This window comes from Aedes albopictus, chromosome 1 (assembly GCF_035046485.1).
Source record: "Aedes albopictus strain Foshan chromosome 1, AalbF5, whole genome shotgun sequence".
NCBI classification, from domain to species: Eukaryota; Metazoa; Arthropoda; class Insecta; order Diptera; family Culicidae; genus Aedes; species Aedes albopictus.
Window position 1 is genome coordinate 143236842 of NC_085136.1, and position 15534 is coordinate 143252375.

At 41.2% G+C, this 15534-nt stretch overlaps 1 protein-coding gene across 4 annotated transcripts in view; it reads right to left on the reverse strand.

Annotated features, from left to right (window-relative positions):
• Nucleotides 1-15534, reverse strand: part of LOC109422806 (E3 ubiquitin-protein ligase HECW2) — a 149468-nt gene that overhangs the window by 64839 nt on the left and 69095 nt on the right. For 3 of the 4 annotated variants that reach the window (XM_062845525.1, XM_062845524.1, XM_062845523.1), the window contains exon 1: nucleotides 6868-7686. The exons of the other annotated variant lie outside the window; for it this stretch is intronic. The gene's annotated coding sequence lies outside the window, so the exon portion shown is untranslated. Of the gene's footprint in view, nucleotides 1-6867; nucleotides 7687-15534 lie in introns of those variants that run through there. 4 annotated transcript variants of the gene reach the window in all.

Consider the following 15534-nt stretch of genomic DNA (forward strand, 5'->3'; position numbering starts at 1 on the left):
CATGAGCCGACCTAGTAACCAATGAAAGAGAGTGCATCAGCCAAGTATGTAGTAGGTACCCAACCCCATGAGACCCAACTGCTTTCCGTAGTTCCCTGCGTTGAAGTCTAAGTGAACTTCTTCAACTCGGAATTCTTACATACACCTAGACTACTCCAAAATCGTTAATTAGATAATCTTAAAAAAATCCTACAAAAAATAGGTATAGATAATGTCTTCTGAGATTTAATGTTTTCATAAAATTCAGGCTTTTCACGAAAAGTTCAGGGCTAAAATAATACAACTTCCCACAATAATAACACATAATAATACAAACTACCAAAAATTCATTCTCATGTTTCTGTTGAAGTTTCTAAAAAAATAATGTTACGATATATTTCTCCAGTTTGCCTAGTGGTAAGGCTTTGGATCGCCAATCCGGAGACGGCGGGCTCGATTCCCGTTCCTGTCGAGAACTTTTTTCGACTACTCTGGGCATAGTGTATCATTGTACTTGCCTCACAATATACAAATTCATGCAGTGGCAGACAAATAAAGCCCTTCAATTAATAACTGTGGAAGTGCTCAAAGAACACTAAGTTGAAAAGAGGCAGGTCAAGTCTCAGTGGGAACGTTAAGCCTTTAAAAAGAAGCAGATATTGATATCGCAGATTGATATATTTTTCCAGAATAGCTAAGAAAATAACTTGATTTAATTCGAGCAAAGCTTGAAATCATCTTGCCTAATCAAGTCTAGTCTAGTCTTCACATATACAACCATTAGCTAGAAAAATCCTGGAAAATGATAGAATTGATAATTTCTTTAGTTTTTCTACCAGGCCTAAACTATTTTCAAACGTACCAACCGCTCCGTTTATAATTGGTGGGAGTGACGTTGTCAAAAAGGTTAATGTTCCTCAGCTTCCCAGAAAGAAACACAGATTTGTCTCCCTTGTGTCCTGGCCCTTGTTCCTAGGCTTAAGCTGCCTTACCCGCTTTCTGAAACGATGCAAAATTTCCATCTCTACAGATTATGTCGAGAATTTCGAAGAAAACCCATGCGTGGTAAGGGTTTTTCTTGTACATCGTTAAGCCCACCAAGATTAGTAGGAGCACCGCCTGTTATCCAATCGAGAGCTTTTGAAGAAATATGCAGCCTGAGTCAAATGTTGCCCCTCGAGGAACTCGGAATTGAATTGAGCAAGCATAATATTCGTAGAGACCCCAAACTTTTATTGACGAAAAATCTCAAAAATTTTGATTTTTGACTGTGACACTTCCACTGTAACTGAAAACCCACTTTTCGATATTTGCGCGTGGACAAATCACGAGTAGGTTGCCACTTGGTCATTGTGCAAGGTCGAGCTAAGAAAATATTTATTTTTTTATTCATAGTCAACTGTGACATGAGTTATACAGTGTATCAAACAATTGATCGTACAGCAATGTTTTGGTCAAAATAATTTTTCATTTAGATGATTATAACTTTTTTATACGTCAATCAAATACGTTGAAATTTTGACCAATTGTAACCCATATATTAAAGCTCCATTGGTAAAATTTTGAGCGAGATCGAATTAGTTTTCCTAAAGTTATAGAACTTTTAGTAAAACTTATAACATTTTTGAATACATTTTTAAAACATTATATCTCAATATGTACTTGATGAAACTTTTTCAATATTTTTCGTGTTACAGCTTATACCCTAGGCTTTCATATGCAGCTTCGTTTAAGGTTTTATATTCACTACAAAAAATATGAAAAATCTGTATATGTTCAGAATTTCATTTAGAAATTAATCATATTTTGATCAATAACAGTGCCAAGTGTTTTCAACTTTTTTAAACTCTCTTTATGTAATATTTTTACACAGGACCTACTAAACTACATATGAAGAGTAGGTCCTATGGATTTTTCGTTCAGTTAATGCACTTTTATTGGTGGAAAACGTTTGGCATATTATATGTGCAAAATATGGTAAATTTTTAAACATCGTCAACTACATAAGAACAATTTTCATATTTTTTGTAGTGAATATTAAACCCCAAACATAGCTGCATATGAAAGCCTTAGTTATAAGATGTAACACAAAAAAATGAAAAAAATTCATCGAGTGCATATTGAGATATAATGTTTTGAAAATGTGCTCAAAAATCTTATAAGTTTTACTTAAAGTTCTAAAACTTTCAGAAAACTTATTCGATCTCGCTCAAAATTTGACCAATGGAGCTTTAATATATGATTCATAATTAATCAAATTTTCAGCGTTTTTGATTGACGTGTAAAAAAGTTATAAACATTTGAATGAAAAATTATTTTGACAAAAAATTGCTGTACGGAGAATTGTTTGATACACCGTAGCTCATAGTAATACCTGCAAAGAAAACCAATATATTGTATTCACAAGTAAAACTGGAACTTCATTTAACGATGGTACAAACATTATCACGCATACGGTAGGAATCAAACATGGTTGATGGGCAAAGGAAACTGATAGTTCAGTTACTGAGGTTGAGGCCAAATATTTGACCCTGTGTACTTACAACCTTATAGTAAGTTTATGAGTACATTTCAAGGCGTTTCAGAGTATTTGCAGCGGGTTTCAAGTACATGTTCGGGGGGTATCAGGAAACCTAGGGACAAAACTTCGAAAGACAAAACGTCGAATGCCAGAACGTCGAAAGGGACAAAAAAAAACTCGAAAACAAGTAATCTACTTCGCTTCATATGCGGATGGTCATGGGTTTGATTCCCAGCCCCGGCACTTGCAATTTTTCGTCAGTTACTTTTCCCCCGAGAGCAACTGACACTGACCCTCTTCTGAGCCCCATGGCTCAAACGGACCCGGATACCTGGACATCGGCGAACTGCCACTCATAATGGACCCCCAATCGGACTGGAAAGGAACAACGGCCATCCATCATCATCCTTGTGCTCTTCATTCTACTAGGTATAAAGTAGAAAAAGTGAAAGCAGCAGAAAGGCAACCAGTTCGATAAAGTACAATAGAATCTAGGCGCTGTATATAATGTAAGTGCAGCTGTCAATTGAAATTGCTCACGTAGTGCCCCAGTGGACAATAGAGCTGTACATTAGGTTAAGTGATTAAGAATAAAAAAAACAAGTAATCTAAGCGAACAGAGAGTTAACTGATAACAGATGTTTATTCTGGATGAAACAATATCCCTTAATAATTATGCCTTTTGTACTGATGGTTTACAGTTGTTAACATTCATTTCATATGTTAACATAAACACCTGTTATCCGTGCACAATGATCGGAAAAAGATAAAGTTCGGCCAAAACTCTTTTTATGTGTTTAATTGAAGTTATAGGTTGTCTAGATATGTTATATAGTATTTTTAGTGTTTCAAAAGGGGTATTCAAAAATTACGTAATCTCAATAATTTAAAAAACTGTATAACTAAGTAAACCCCACATTTTTTGAGTTTTTTTGTTAGAAAAGCAATTTGAATTGAATTAAATGGTCAACTTTCGATCAAATCCAATCAAGTTTGTTCAAAACGTGTAAAAAATGTGGGAAGATAAATTTTATTTCAGTCAAAAATGGAAAAATAACGTAAAATATATGAAAAACATGATTTTTTTATACAGCTCTAATTTGAAAACCGGCAAATTTCTGCAGAATAATTAAACGTTTTTATGCAGCCCTAAGCATGATGTTTAAGATGTACTGTTCGAAATTACGGCAACACGTGACGACACGAACCGTTTTTTGACTTAAAAAATATCAAAATTCCTAAGGTACAATATATGAAAATTTGAAATGTTTTGTGACATACTAATTTTGCACCATACATGCATTCAAACTGTTCAACAACAAGTTTTCATATGCTGGATAACATAAAACATATATTACATTTTCAAAATATTAATATTTTACTTTTTTCGAGTTGTTCATTTTTCAATTTTGTGACATAGGCCACTTTGGCAGTGAAAATGTCATTGAAATATAAAAGCTGGTATGCTTTGAATTAAGAATCATAAAACTACAAAATATTAACTTTGTTATAAGATAAAATTAAGTTTAAAAATATCAAATTCGTTTATTGGGAGTTTTGGCCGCCCCTTTGTATGGAGCCCGACCAATGTGCCATGGTAAGTTTTATTTATTCTTCTAAAGAAATCCGTTATTTCAGTTTTAGACGGTTTGTTCTATCGACGTTATGGCGTTCGACGTTACCCAGCCTACACGGAGCCGTATATGATGTAGATAAAGATGCTAAAGTGGAGGCCATATGCGTACATGCTTCCCATTTAACCTCGTGTGAAGTGTACGTTTATCGCCTCCACTTTAGCATCCTATTCAACACCATATGCGATCGTGAGTTGGTGAATAATGCATTCGGCATTGTATTATTCGATGTTTTGTCTTTGGACATTTTGTCACCCAACCTTCAGCAGCAGTACAGGGAGTTTGAGAGAGTTATACGGGGTTTAAAGGTCATACAGGGAGGTCTCCAGTTCGCCTAGTGGTTGAGGCTATGGATCGCCAATCCGGAAACGGCGAATTCGATTCGCTTTCCGGTCGGGCACATCTCTCGAATTCCCTAGGCATAGTGTATCATTGTGATTGCCTCACAATATACAAATTCTTGCAATGGCAAAGAAAGCCCTTAAGTTAATAACTGAGGAAGTGCCCAAAGAACACTAAATTGAAGCGAGGAAGGCTACGTCTCAGTGAGGACGTAGAACCATAAAAGAAGAAGAAGGGACATCCAGGACCCACCTCTAAAGTGTCTCGAAGCCCCCTGAAACGTCCCTGCAAACCCCCTGAGCCTTTTGAAAGCCCCTTAGCACGTCTGAAGTCGCTGTAACCAGCAAAAGCACCACTAGGAACCCCTAGAAAAACTCCCTCTAACCCCCTTGGAAGCTGTTTAACACCCCTGAAAACCTCCCCGGGTGCCTGTCTTATGTCGAATTCGTTTTTGAACCTGGGTTGGAACTGGATCGGTGAAAAATGTGAAAACAAACAAACTTCAAACTAATTTCTGTGCTAGCTAACCTGAGTTGGGTTGATGTTGCAACTGTGATCTGATCCAGTTCCAACCCAGGTTGGAACTGAATCAAAAACGAATTTGACATTAGTTATTGTTATTACTTTATGTTTTTATACTGGTGGGGCTGACATTGGGCCAGGGGGTAACTTTAAGCCAAAAATCAAGAAAGATGTTTCGCTCAAAATACTAACATTTATTTATTTGTGGGCTTCGTGGCCGAGCGGTTAGCGGCGTCAGTCGTCTAGGTGTCTCGTAAGTCTCGGAGTGTGGGTTCGATTCCCGCTCCAGTCGGGGAAAACTTTTCGTCAGACGAAAAATTCGCCACTGGGCCACTGGGTGTTATATGTGTTGTCCGTTGTCAAATGTTGGTATTGTTCAGTCTGTAGAGGCCGCAAGGTCGAAGACGGTGTAATTGTCTTTTTTTTTAAACAAAAACTTGGATTGTATATGGTAAATATAACTTGCGTTGATCATTCGATGTAGAAAAAAGTCACATTTTGTTGATTCTTAGGAGGTACTATATAATACCGTTGTTTTAAAATACCCAGAAAACAACTGAACACCGAACATGTTATGAAATGCTGCTTTCTAGGTGTATTGGATGGTTTACGTATGATTAATGAATTCAATTACAATTACAAATACAATTACTGTTCTCCGCATCAGTATAACACGAAAGATCAGCCTATTATTCAAAGAAGGAAAGAACTTTATGAAATATTGGCAGTATCAACGCCAACACTACAGGTATTCTTCGATATAACGTACCCTCGATATAACGCACCCTCGATATAGCGAATTCGATATAACGTACATTTTGCTTCGATATAACGAAAAAATTATTTTTTTCCAGTAATAACCACCAGATAATCTACGAAATCACTCAAATCAATGCTGTGTTGCAGCATTAGCCTTGTTAACCAAAATTAGCGCAATTTGGGGAAAAATTTTGTGTACGTTATATCGAAGCAAAATGTACGTTATATCGAAGCACAAAAAACGAAATGAGTTTTTCGTGAAAACCCATGTTTTTCATTATTGTTTTTATGAATTTCACCGAAATCATTATTTGGGGTTAATTTCACGTCGAATACATCAATACTAGCATAAAAAATATAAAAATTTGGTCTGCTTCGATATAACGTACACTTCGATATAACGTACAAAGAGAAAAGTTTTTTGTACGTTATATCGAAGAATACCTGTATTCCCTGAATGTTAAAACTAGAAAGAACAGCCTTTCCGATGATCATATTGGTAGTTGAAATGTCACTAAATTCTATTGATCATAATTCAGGCAAACGGCATTAGGCCAAATGACCAGACACTCTTCGAACACGTGAAGATCGCATTTTATTTTTCAAACAGCTTACTCAGATATACGGTGAAAATGATTCAGTTGAGCATTGTTGATCAACAAATGTTACTAATGGCGATGTTATTGTGAACTCTTGAGTCCATCACTTCCGGTGATTCTCACTGTTAATCGATGGTTTGTTCACTGATTACAAAATAATTCGGTTATTATATTGCTTAGCTGACTAATACTTTCTACTAGGATCAATGTTCAAGCAATTTACCACATTACCACATTTACCACAAACGAGCAAAATCTGGGTTTTTTAAACCTTGTATCCAGAAAAAAATGACAATCAAACAAATTATATTAAGCCAGAAAAATAGCATTTAAATATCAGTTATCATGACTAAAACAAAAAACTCAACATAGTTGAGAATTTATTGCACTTGTAATTGAAATAATTCCAATCAGCCAACAGCCAGCAGCCTTACATCTTTTTCATATCTTCGTCAGGAAGAAAAATCGACATCTGTTGTGTAGATATTACACCAGATGTAGACGTTCATACCATTTACGATATCTCACAATAGATCCACTATTCTTCGTTCTAACGAATCATGAAGTTCTTCACACTTTTCAAGACCACTTGATAAGACTTGTATGCTTATCTATATCACTCAACCCCTTTTTCGTCGAAGGGTTCAATTTTCAATTTTTATTATCACACACCACTAATTCATGTGGTTTACCACACTTAATCGTAATCGGTTGCTTTCTTCTTCGTTGTTTCGAAACTCAACCGGATAACTTTTCATCTAACAAAGACTGCTTCCACTTGAGAACACTTCTTTCCTAGTGAATAAACATTCCCCCAACCAATCGACCGGCTACGATCAGGATTCCGTCCCGGGCGATCAACGGTATGATCCTCGTCGTTCGAGGATCATATTTTCACTGAAGGTGCCTCGACTAGATCGCACGTTAATTTACTCTCGGTGCGCGCACCCAGCGACGACGATTACGCTTCGACAAACGATGACGATGATGACGACGGCGACGGTTAATAGTAGTTAAAACGCTCACGCCTAAACCGAGAACAAAAGTTAGCTCCAAAGCAGCAGCAGCAGTCCCCAAACCACTCGCCACCCGCGATCATACTTAAGCGTGCGCCTGCGTCCTAGCCCGAGCTAGCATATTCGATCACTAAAGCCTCGTCCGTTTGTTGCGATTAACCATGGCGGCGCGCGGTGCGGCAGCTGATACAGCAAGCAACGCCAACGGCTACGACGAGCAGCATGCTCGTCGGACGACGACGACGCTCAGCGACGTCGTCGTCGTTGGGCGCCAGTTAAGCCTAGTAGCAGTATATGTAGTGTGTAACAGTCACACTACATGGGTTAAGAATGCTGTCAGTTTCGTTATGCTCGCCCAGCCGATGGAGGGAGATTCTCTCGGCCGGCACATGTGAACTCGCTCTCACCGCACGAAGATGGAAGCGCAACCGTTACGGTTCGTTATTGCAGTCCATGCGCTGCAGCATGGGGTCGTGGTAGATCGTTGTTTATGAGACGATCAAAACAGAGAGGCAGTCATCGACACGATCAAGAGAGAAGCGCAAGTTGATAGGCTCTCAGAAACATGACGCGTTGAAAAGTATTCGCCTTGACGGAACTCTTTGAGAGAATTGCGCTGTGCGTGAAAACAATTTTTTTTAACATGGGAAAGGATAGGAGCTGCATTTTCAAATGCTTCTAAAATAATTTAGGGACTTCAGATTGAAAAAAGAGTTAATGTTTTGCAATATCCTTTCAATTAGCTACACTATAACTGGTTTTAGACAAAATGTTTTAAAATCACAATGTTATGTCTATAATATAGCGTATCAAAATCTCATTCGATAACATTAAGAACGTTTTGCTTAAAAAAATTTCTATAAAGAATTAGAAGCATTTGAAAATGCAGCTCCTATCCTTTCCCATGTTAAAAAAAATTGTTTTCACGCACAGCGCAATTCTCTCAGAGAGCCTCCGTCAAGGCGAATAGACCACCTCACGGCGAAATTCTATCTCTTTCGCTCTTTCAGAGAGTTTGAAAACAACGGGACCAGTACCTGTCAAATTTGACAGGTGTTGGTCCTGTTGTTTTCTAATTTCCCGCAGGAGCGAAAGAGAGCAATTTTTTGATGACGTCACCGTGCAATGGAGTATTGGATTTCGCCGCCACCTAGGGGCTGTCCATAAACCACGTGGCCATGAGGGCGGGGGAGGGGGTTCGGCCAGTGAGCATTCTGTATGGACGAATAAAAAATTTTGTATTGACAAATGACCACGCGGGGGGGGGGGGGGGGGGCTGAGAAGTCCCAATATTCGTAGCACCTGCTTCCAGCACAGCCTTGAGATGCTCCAGTTTGATGGAGTACTTAAGTAGTACAGATCTTAGATTACTTAACAAAGGCAACCGTCCAACATTCATAGTATCAGGCTGAAGAGGAAGTGTTAGGCATAGCTGGGATCTCTTGCTGATTTGGTTGCGGCCAAGTTTCATGGATACTCACCATCCATTGTCACTCCAAGTGGTTATAATAATGCGGTTGATACTACAACATGAAGGCCGTTGTGGAAGATTTTGAAGAAGTTTGCCCTCTACGGTCTGTGAAGATCACAAGAGGAACGCCGACGTTCGGCTGGATTGGAGGCTTACAGGGCGGCTCGCAGGACCTACCAGAAAGCTCGTCGGTCTGCTGAGCGATCTGGCAGGAAAAGCTTTGTGTAAATGTTTCTAGTTTGAGTGAAGCCAATCGGTAGAACAAAATCCTTGCGAAGTCTAAGGATTTCCGAGAGAATAAACTTCGTTTACCAAATGGCGATTTAACTTCTCTGATGAGGAAGTTCTGGAATGCTTATTCAGTACACACTTTCCCGGATATGTGGATATTACATCTTCGGATGACCCTGATGTTTTTTCTTGTAGATATGATTCCCTGGGTTTGGCTCGGAGTATTGTAACTATAGAATTAATTAAGTGGGCTCTTATAAGCTTTGCTCCTTTCAAATTTCCTGGAGCAGATGGGATTTATCCTATTTTGCTTCAGTGGGGATTTGATTATTCCAAACATGCTTTGAAAAAAATATACTTGTTTACAATTTTACTACAGGGTATATTCCCAAATCTTGACGGCATATTACTGTAAAGTTTTCAAAGAGTTTCAGACCTATTTTCTTCTGAAATGCTTAGAACGCATTGTGGATTATGGCATCCGTGATGTTCATCTGGCCAACGTGCCTCTTCATGTAAACCAACATGCCTACCAATCTGGTAAATCCACTGTGACTCTTTTACACAAGGTTGTTTACGATATCGAGAAAGCATCCGCTCAAAAGCAATCTTGTTTGGGTGTTTCCCTAGATATCGAGGGTGCCTTTGACAATGTGTCTTTCGATGCCATATTGGAAGCCGCACGGAGTCATGGTATATCTCCAATGATTTCCAATTGGATTCATCAAATGCTCAAAAACCGATATCTCTTCTCGACATTGCGTCTAGCAGGGATTAGGAAATTGAGTGTTTGTGGATGCCCCCAAGGGGGAGTCTTTTCACCGCTTTTGTGGAATCTCGTAGCAGATACGCTGAGGCAACTAAATAATAACGGTTTTCCTACTTATGGTTTTGCCGACGACTACCTAGCATTGTTAGTTGGTATGTGTATCACCACCCTTTTCGAACTGATGCAGAGCGCCCTTCAGGTAGTTGAGGGTTGGTGTCGCCAATATGGCCTTTCGGTAAATCCGAGTAAAACATCTACATATTGTTCTTTTTACGGAAAGGCGAAACCGTAATGGCGTTCTGTAATTCTGAAATCTATGTGACTGAACAGATAAAGTACGTTGGAGTCATTCTTGATTCCAAGCTTTCCTAGACACCTCACATTGAGTTCCGAATCAAGAAAGCTTGTATGGCCTTCGGGCAATGCCGGTACAACTTGGGGTCTAAAACCCAAGTTTATCAAATGGATTTACACAAATGTGGTTCGGCCAATATTGGCCTATGGATGTCTTGTGTGGTGGCGAAAGGGCGAAATGAGAACGGTCCAACCAAAGTTAGGCCATCTCCAAAGGATGTGCCTAATGACGATATTTGGAGCGTTCTCTTCAACTCCAACGGCAGCGCTCGAAGCTCTCTTTGACGTTGCCCCACTACACATTCATCTCAAACAAGAAGCACTTTCTTGCACTTACCGTCTATGGATACTCGGTGAACCGCACATCAACACACACCTCGTTGTTCCCACTTTTGGTGAATTGGGACAAAATTGTCCTTGCTCCAAGTGATCTTACAATTGCTTGTAATTTCCCATATAGGACATTTTCCACGAAATTCCCTTCCCGGGAAGAGTGGACATCTGGATATCTGGAAAGAAGTATTTCAGACGGCATCGTATGTTACACTCATGGTTCCCTTCTCGAAGGTCGAGCAGGTGCTGGTGTTTATTCTCGTGAGCTAAGGCTCTATCAGTCTTACTCACTTGGTAGACACTGCACTGTTTTTCAGGCCGACATCTTTGCTCTTATGTGCGGAGTGCAATCAGCACTCCAGCAGCACGTAATGGGCAAAGTAATATACTTCTGTTCAGATAGCCAGGCTGCTATTAAAGCACTTGCTTCGGCCAACTCCAGGTCGAAGATAGTTATCGCTTGTCGAACTCAAATCGAGGAGCTGAATTCAGCAAACGCTGTTCACCTTGTATGGGTGCCTGGCCATTCTTCCATCGCTGGAAATGAATTGGCTGATGAGTTAGCTCGTACTGAAGCATCACATGACTTCATTGGTCCTGAGCCAGCTATTCCGATATCGAAGTGTTGGATAAAGCTTCAGATTCACACCTGGGCTGCTACTCAACACAGACAATACTGGAATAAATCGGAGTCATGCCGTCAAACCAAATTGTATTGTACTGAGCCATCTCCAAGGGTGGCGAAGTATCTTACAAAGCTGTCAAAGCAGAATTGCAGCATTCTGGTCAAAGCAATGACTGGCTACTGCCGACTCAGCTATCACATGGCGAATATTCAGCAAGCTGATTCATTTGCATTTGATAGCTGTGAATCCGATTATGGAACTGCGTATTATTTGATATGTAACTGTCCAGTTTTTGCGCAACTGCGTTCTCTTTCGCTTTATGCATTATTACAGTGCCCTTTTCAGGGCGCTGTTTGAACCCATTGTGGTACGCTTATGCGTTAGTACTCTTTTCCAGGGTATTTTTCCTATTTCCCTACCTGTCCTTAACCCCATCCTTATCCTTATTTCCTTCCTTTTCTCTCAGGTAGATGATGAAATAGACTATTATTTTGGCAATGGCACAAATGTCCCAAATGAAGGATAACGTGCCTCTGGAGCCGGCCTTTTGATACCTGATCTACCAGAAGCTCAACGCATCCCGCACCGGCTTTGTGATGCGAGCCGAAATGTGGAGGCATAAGGACGGCGACCTCTTGACGGACGGACGTGAGGTGATCGAAAGGTGGAAGTAGCACTTCGATCAGCACCTGAATGGCGTGGAGAACGTAGGCACGGGCGACTAGGGCAACGGAGGAAACGACGATGCCAGTGCAGCAGAGGACGGAAATGAACCAACTCCTACTCTGAGGGAAGTTGAGGGTTCATCAGCTCAATACCAACAAAGCAGCTAGTAATGATGGTATCGCAGTTGAACTCATCAAGATGGGCCCAGAAAAGTTGGTCATCTGTCTGCATCGGCTGATAGTCAGGATCTGGGAAACCAAACAGCTACCGAAGTGGAAGGAAGGGGTAATTTACCCCATTCACAAGAAAGGCGATCATTTGGAATGTGAGAACCTCAGAGCGATCACTATATTGAATGCTGCCTACAAAGTGTTATCCCAGATCATCTTCCATCGTCTATCGCCTAAAACGAATGAGTTCGTTGGAAGTTATCAAGCCGGCTTCATCGACGGCCGGTCGACAACGGACCAGATCTTTACCGTACGGCAAATCCTCCAGAAATGCCGTGAATACCAGGTCCCAACGAATCACCTATTCATCGACTTTAGAGCGGCATACGACAGTGTCAACAACGCAGAGCTATGTAGAATTATAGACAAAAACGGCTTTCCTGGGAAACTGACTAGACTAATTATAGCAACGATTTACGGTGTGCAAAACTGCGCAAGGATATCGGGTGAACTATACAGTTCATTCGAATCTCGCCGGGGACTGCGACAAGGTGACGAACTCTCATGCCTACTCTTCAACATCGTTCTGGACGGTGTGATGCAACGAGCCGGGCTCAACAGCCGGGGAACGATTTTCACAAAATCCGGCCACTTTGTGTGCTTTGCGGACGACATGGACATTATCGCCAGAATATTTGCATCAGTGGCAGAACTGTACACGTGTCTGAAACGCAAAAAAAGCATAGGTCGGACTCTTAGTGAATGTGTCAAAAACAAAGTACACGCTGGCAGGCGGAATCGAACACGACCGGGTCCGTCTAGGTAGCAATGTGACGATAGACTGGGATACCTTCGAGGTGGTGGAGGAGTTCGTCTACCTCGGATCCTTACTGACGTCTGACAATAGTGCTAGTCGTGAAATTCGAACGGACTACGGACTTCAGAAGAAACTGCGGTCTAAAAAGATTCACCCACGCACCAGATGCACCATGTACAAAACGCTAATAAGACCGGTAGTCCTCTACGGGCATTAGAAACGGACTATGCTCGAGAACCTACAAGCCCTTGGTGTTTTCGACTGACACCTCTGCTAAGGACGATCTTCGGCGGTGTGCAGGAGAACAACTGTGTAGCGACAAAGAATGAACGACGAGCTCGCTGCACTCTACGGCGAACCCAGCATCCAGAAGGTGGCAAAAGCCGGAAGTATACGGTGGGCAGGGCATGTTGCAAGAATTGCGGATAACATCCATGCAATGTTGGTGTTCGATACTGACCCGGTTAGCGCAAGAAGGCGCAGAGAGCACGATGGGCGAACCAGTTGCAGCGTGACCTGGCGAGTTTTGGATATCAATTTTATTGCTACCTACACCCATAGAACTCATCAAAAAGACATAGCTTGTCAGCAACACTCGTTATGCATCAGTTTACGCGCATCGTAACGCTCGCTCGTCGTGCATACTAGCGACAAATCATAGCGAAGTCGGCGATGGCAGGGCGTCGCATCGTGTTGTGGTATGATATCATTCCAAACCAGCTGCAATGATGCATGCTTCCTCTCTCCGGGCGGCGCGGCGTCGCGTCGGCATTATGAATAGGATCGTCGCGTTTGGTTTGCGATGGGCACGAGTACAAGAGACCCATTTCCGTATACACACAAGAAAAATGAGAGGGCACGGCTTAGCAAATTGAGTTCATATGCACAACAACAAAAAAAACAGAATCGATTTCGGGATGGTGAACTGAAGTGCTGACGATGACGTCAGGTCTGTTTTCGAAGCTAGATGCATTGCAGATGTGGTGGGGTCGCTAATTATTGGTTAGTGAAAAGTAATGACGTTCCCATTGTGAATCATTCCTATGTATGTAGCATGTAGGTACCAGAGTTTCAAACTTGTTTTTCATGAAAGTGTTTATAATTTTAACTTATGAGCGCAGAGTACACGCGCCAAATGATCGTTAAGTTGATATCTGTTAATCACAGTATGATGCAGGTGTTGAGATCAGCCCAAAACGATGCCGTCATATTGGTGACTAATTGACTGTAAGTCTTTTGCGTTTCACGAATGATCGACAGCAACAGGGAGAAGATGGGGTCATCAAAGTTGAGAGACTTGGGGTCTCTGGTGGAGTACTTAACCATCACATTAGCCGGTTAAAACACTTTCTACTTCAGCTCTTTCTCGGTTTTTCAATTATAATATCTTTTCTCTTGTTTCTTCAGGAATTGACGCGTAACAGTAGTCATATCTACTATAGAGAGTAACGTTGCATAAGTAACTATAGGGACTGGACCTCCTAGAAGCCGCATATTACTAAATACTTTTGGGACGTTCGAGGTCGTCCAAACTGTCCTGGAGTTTCTACAGCCGTTGCAGTAGTTATTTCACATATCCACTATGTATTATCTATGACCCCTTTGGAAGTGAAAGATCTTCCAGAATATCAGATCAACCAGACTGATTCGAAGCGCAGATATTTATATTTGCACTTGTGACTGTAGCTTTTTCTGCTAAACTGAGCCATTGGCTATGTATAACCATAATCACTTAATCTTTTCGGAAAACAATAGGTGTTGTTACATAATTCTTTGGGATATTCTGTTTCATCTTAACTGCTATAGTGCTTAGTTCTTAGCAATATCGCCATAACATTAGCTAATTCCACTATCAACGGTATCGCTATAACTTTCAATGCTTATAGGGGAGTTTCAGGAGCTGCTTCCGGGGAAATTTAGTGATTAAAGGAAGTTTCACATGATTCCAGAGGGATTTCAAGGCGTATCAGGGTTTTAGGTGAAATCAGGGGATATAGCCCCTGGAAAACATATCCCAAGAAATCTCCTGGAACGTTTCTGAAACTCCCTAAAACTCGTTAAGCACACCTGAAAGCCCTTGTCAACCCCTAGAACCCTCCTGAAACCCGCTGAAACACCCCCAGACGTTTCTAAAACCTCATGGAACACCCATGAAACTTCCTGAAATGCCCTTGAAACCTGGAACATCTCTGAATGCCTATGGAACGCCTCCAACGCCCCTGAGCATTAATGAAACTCTCAGGAACGCATCTGCGACCTCCTGAAACTTCCTGGAACGCCCTTAAGCCCTTAGGCCCCTGGGACCATCTGGAACAACCTTAAAACCCCTGGAACATCCCTGAAACCCTATGGAACGCTTCTAAAGCCCTCTGACGCCCCCTGAAATAGCCTTGAAACTCTCATAAACCATCTGGGATACATTGGATCGCCCCTGAAACCCTTTTGAAGGACCATGGAACATTTCTGGAACACCTTTAAAACCTCGTGAAACATCATTGAACGCCTCTGAAACATTGAACGCCTTGGAACATTTCAATTACGTTTTTAAAATTTATTTCTGGGACGCCCCTGGAACATCCGTTACACTCTCTGGAACTCCCGCGAATACCCTGTATCGCCCCTGAAACCCCCCGGTATTACCATAAAACCTTATAGAACGCCCACGAAACTCTCTTGGGTATCCCTGAAACTCCTTGATAACCCTTGGAACGCTCCTGAAACTCCC